The sequence below is a fragment of the Lactuca sativa genome, chromosome 5 (genome assembly GCF_002870075.4).
Source record: "Lactuca sativa cultivar Salinas chromosome 5, Lsat_Salinas_v11, whole genome shotgun sequence".
Taxonomy (NCBI): domain Eukaryota; kingdom Viridiplantae; phylum Streptophyta; class Magnoliopsida; order Asterales; family Asteraceae; genus Lactuca; species Lactuca sativa.
This window is the reverse complement of record NC_056627.2, coordinates 170,574,973-170,580,195: the sequence shown is the minus strand read 5'-3', so window position 1 is coordinate 170,580,195 and position 5,223 is coordinate 170,574,973. Positions and strand designations below refer to the sequence as shown.

Genomic DNA, 5,223 nt, shown 5'->3' with positions numbered 1-5,223 from the left:
TACATCTTCATATAAACGCTTGATAGAACACATTAACACCCCGCTCCCGAGTTGTAGCAAAGAAAAGAAGAGAAGAGAAAAGAAAGTAAGGAGAGAAAAGAAGAGAAAAGAAAGGAAAAAGAAATTGTCATTTGTGCTCCCGAGTCGGAGAGAAATGGAAGAAAAGTTAAACATTTTGTTCTTTCTTTTCAAATCCTCCCAAATCGGGAGGAAAGTTAGGAGGGAAAGTTTTCCTTCCATTTCCTTTCACTTCCTTCCTTTAATGAAACTCGGAGCACCATTCTCTCTTGCTTTCCTGTGGAGCGGGGTATAATGGTACTCGCACCGACGATGATGGTCACCAAAGAGTGCATCGACGATATTTCAGTGGAATTTCAGGTCGCACAGCAAAAAAACCTAAATTGTTGTCTTCCTCCGAAAAGGTTGCCTCAGAGCCCTATAGAATGATGGTAGTGGAAGGAACGACGATGTGTCAGAGTCTGGTCGGGTAATTGAATCAACAATACGAGAGTTCTATTGGGAAAAATGGTAGCTCTCTCGGTCGTTATGGCTTTTTTGCCTTCGTCATTTTGGGGATCCCTTCGTCGGCTTCGAATACTCTTGCTTAGGATCTTCTTCGTCGCTTCTAACTAAGGTATTAGTTCTATTTTTGGTTTGCTTTTTCTGGATAATAGGTCAATTTTGCCTCTTTTTGTGACCAGGTCCAATGTTTTGATTTAGGAGTTCATAGCAGGAACATCACATGAAGCACTTTGATTAGGGTTTAATTCCCCCAATTAGAAGGTTGATGCTTCAACGCCTTGATTTTAGAATAATTTTCATAAGGTTTGTTTGATTTAGGAACCTGATTTGCATTTCACTTTCTGATTTCTCTTGATTTATTACATTTACATTTGTCATTTTTAGGGTTTACCTTCGGTTTCCCCCACCTTCCGTTCTAATGACTTTTGCTATCTCATGTATCCATCAAGTGTGAAATAGTGATTATAAGTTTTCTGGTGGATTCGATTGGTCACGAGAACGACTTTTACAAAAAGGTAAGCACTTGAATTGATTGAAGTTTTATGTTACTATTTTTTTTGCTTCACCTATGCTATTCGGACTTCATTGTAAAATGATTTTGCGTCTTATTTTTTTAATTCTATTTGTGGATTTTATTTGCAGGGACTTTAGGTGTTGATGTTGATAGTGTAATTGTATAAGTTGGTAATGTTTTATGTTTCATCAATTCTTGATTTATCGAAAAAAAGGCTTACATCTTTATATCCATATGTTGCACATGTATTGAATTTGGGAAAATGACTTATTAAGGTAACTAACTATTTCAGTTGTCCATATATAGGTAATGTTCTTTTTTTGTACACATTAAGGTAACTAACTTGTTTTGTTTGTTCACATTTAGGTAATATGACCGGCTATTACCTGTTTTTGCTTATGTGGCATCCACCTGACATATGACTTGAATACGTTGCACCTACGTGGCATGGTGCATATATGGGAACATGACTTATTAAGGTAACTAACTATTTCAGTTGTCCATATATAGGTAATGTTCTTTTTTTTTGTACACATTAAGGTAACTAACTTGTTATGTTTGTTCACATTTAGGTAATATGACCGGCTATCAACTGTTTTTGCTTATGTGGCATCTACCTGGCATATGACTTGAATACGTTGCACCTACGTGGCATCCACCTGGCATATGACTTGTTTTGTTTCTTCTTCCTCATCTTATTCTTCAAAACGACAAGATGAATTTCAAGCTGATCATCCATGTGATTGTGGCTTACCATCTCGTGTGAAGATTTCAAGAACTCCTGACAACACAGGAAGAAAATTTAGAGTTTGTCAAAACTCGATGGTAAATCAATATTGTTGAATATGTTGTAGGAGTTCTTGAAATCTTCACACGAGATGGTAAACTGCAATCACATGGATGATCAGCTTGAAATTCATCTTATCATTTTGAAGAATAAGATGAGGAAGAAGAAGCCATCGTCGATCTATCTAGGGTTTAGAATTAGGGGTGGAATCGTATGACACAGTTATAGTGTAATCGAATGAAGACAATATATGCACCATGCCACGTAGGTACAACGTATTCAAGTCATATGCCAGGTGGATGCCACATAAGCAAAAACAGTTGATAGTCGGTCATATTACCTAAATGTGAACAAACAGAACAAGTTAGTTACCTTAATGTGTACAAAAAAAACAACATTACCTATATATGGACAACTGAAATAGTTAGTTACCTTAATAAGTCATTTTTCCATATATGCACCATGCCACGTAGGTGCAACGTATTCAAGTCATATGTCAGGTGGATGCCACATAAGCAAAAACAGGTGATAGCCGGTCATATTACCTAAATGTGAACAAACAAAACAAGTTAGTTACCTTAATGTGTACAAAAAAAAGAACATTACCTATATATGAACAATTGAAATAGTTAGTTACCTTAATAAGTCATTTTCCCTATTGAATTTTAGGGGCAGTTTTGTCCAAATGGTGGTGCTTGGTTAGGATAGTTATAGTAATGGTCGTGGTAGTGGCGGCAATGGAGGTGGTGCATGTGTCAAAGTGTGGCGTTGGTGAATCATGTTGAAAAACAACATACAGGTGTCTCTTAAGACTAGAAAGAGAAGTATAAAATGCAAATTGCAATACCACTTCCTATTCCATTCATTTGCCATCTTTTCTTGCCATTGAATTAGATTCCAAATTGATATTAGATTTATAACTTCATACTTAAACTTTTATGGTTTAGTTGGGTAATTTTGTGTTTTTGAAAGATGTTTTTTTCAATTACAATAACAGATAAATGAAAAAAAATAGTTTTAAAACCATGACTTTCTTTATTCCTTACTTTCTTCATGGGTTTTTTTTACTAATTTTAGGTCATATGCAGGAAAGCAGAAAACAGATTGTTTTCTTAAATCTATTTTAGATTAATGACAAGTATTTTTGCTTTTTGTATGTTTTAATGAGCCTCCTCCCCTGTATCGCATGCTTCTTCCTCAAACTTTTGCATATGCTATCAGTTGGGATCAATATACAAATAAATCTTTTGAATTCTGTTAATTTGCAATGGTGTAGTAAGTGGTTTACGGTTTTATTACAGGTTGAGCTAAAGATGCATAACTCTTTTTCGCAAGTAAGAAGATCTTTTATTTTCACTATGTTTGCAATTCCCTTCATCGTATACTTTTCTTTAATGCAATTATATCTTTAATAAAAAGTGGATTTTTATGCTATGTTAAAATCCTTTTACTATTTCCATTCAACTATATTCAACAAAATTATAAGACTATTAAGAAATATGTTCTTTTTTTCATTTCAGTTAGGCTGTTATTCTTGTGGACACTGATCTAACAAACACAACTATAAGTCTGGATATTTTGAATTATATACTTCTTCCCATTTTCTTTATAACTTTCTTCTTTCTGAATGTTGTTGGGTGTTTATATTGGCAACCTTGACCTTGGTGTTGCAGGGGAGGAATATTTGGGTTGGACTTTGCTTATTTTTTTTAATAATTTATTTGTTCGCTCTATAGTTTCCTATTATGATTTTAAATTTTATATGGATTTAATGTTCACTTTATATGAATTTGCAAAAGTTTAACAATGAGAACAAAGGTATCAAGGATTTTGGTATTTTGATAATTTGAAATTTTTGATGTCTGAGTGGGGGATAACAGGTGCTTATCAGGAGGAATGTTATAACATCTTATTATTGTTTAAAACCATTATTCGTATAGCAACATATTATTTAATTTACAACCGAGGAAAACGGAAGTGTACCTACCTTATTTTCCCAAATGCTTTGGGTTGTAAACAAAACTTTTCTCAAAATTTTCTCTAACACGGGCGAAGCCTGAGATCATTTTTCTAGTTTTTAATAAAAATCTCTGAAGTCAAAATAAATAAATGATATATCTTAAAGTATTTTTTTCTATGTATTTCTATTGATTTTCTAGGTTTAGGGTATCTAAAGTCATATATATATATATATATATATATATATATATATATATATATATATATATATATATATATATATATATATATATATATATATATATATATATATATATATATATATATATATATATATATTCTTAATATATTGATATGAATCCAATGTTTTTTCAACTTCCAACCTTATTTAAATTATTAAATATAAAATATTATCATATAGATTATTTGAATTATTTATATCATATACTTAGTTTTTATAATTTATATGTGATTTTAAATACAATGTCTACATTGAACGTTTAAATTATACATATAATATATTTGATTTATTAAGTTAAAAATGGTAACAGATTTAAAACCTAAACCAAAATCTCAAATAAACTTAATAAATGATCAACATGCTTTTTTTAATAGTTAAAATGTTTAAACAAATTAAATACAAACTTCAATCAAATTGTCAAATAAACTAAAATAATATCTAAAAACTATTTTTATAGTAATATAGTATTTTTCAAAGTGATTTTGTAAATTAATTAACAGTAATAGTTAAAAAATAACATAAAATTATTTATATTTATATATCTTCGAAATTAAAATATGGTCGTAAAAATAATATTTTAAATTAATTGGTCATAACAATTATTAAAAAATAACACTGAATTGAGAATGATATTCAATTTTATTTATATATAAGCAGCCGGTAAACGCCATTGAGTAAAATGTTTTTTAAAATAGTTGAGACTATATATTGTAAAACTTATAATGTCGATATCAATGTTAGTAACATATAATCATTTTAAGCAACATCTATGTTTCTCAATACTTCAACAATATTTTTTAAACATGTGCAACATTTGAGTTTTCGTAGTATATATATATATATATATATATATATATATATATATATATATATATATATATATATATATATATATATATATATATATATATATATATATATAAACTTAATAAATCAAATATATTATATGTATAATTTAAACGTTCAATATAGACATTGTATTTAAAATCACATATAAATTATAAAAACTAAGTATATGATATAAATAATTCAAATAATCTATATGATAATATTTTATATTTAAAAATTTAAATAAGGTTGGAAGTTGAAAAAACATTAGACTCAAATCAATATATTATGAAAAAAACTAGTCATATATATATATATATATATATATATATATATATATATATATATATATATATATATATATATATATAT

General features: G+C 29.1%; 2 long non-coding RNA genes across 2 annotated transcripts; both read left to right on the top strand.

The window, feature by feature from the left end:
• The first annotated feature begins 454 nt into the window (after positions 1–454).
• Positions 455–1,295, top strand: LOC111885469 (uncharacterized). Its single transcript, XR_006192499.2, has 4 exons — positions 455–634; positions 702–783; positions 907–1,037; positions 1,165–1,295. It is a non-coding gene; the product is annotated as an uncharacterized LOC111885469 (long non-coding RNA).
• Positions 1,296–2,485: 1,190 nt separating this feature from the next.
• On the top strand, positions 2,486–3,321 carry LOC111885468 (uncharacterized). Its single transcript, XR_002848107.3, has 2 exons — positions 2,486–2,622; positions 3,125–3,321. It is a non-coding gene; the product is annotated as an uncharacterized LOC111885468 (long non-coding RNA).
• The last annotated feature ends 1,902 nt before the right edge of the window (positions 3,322–5,223 follow it).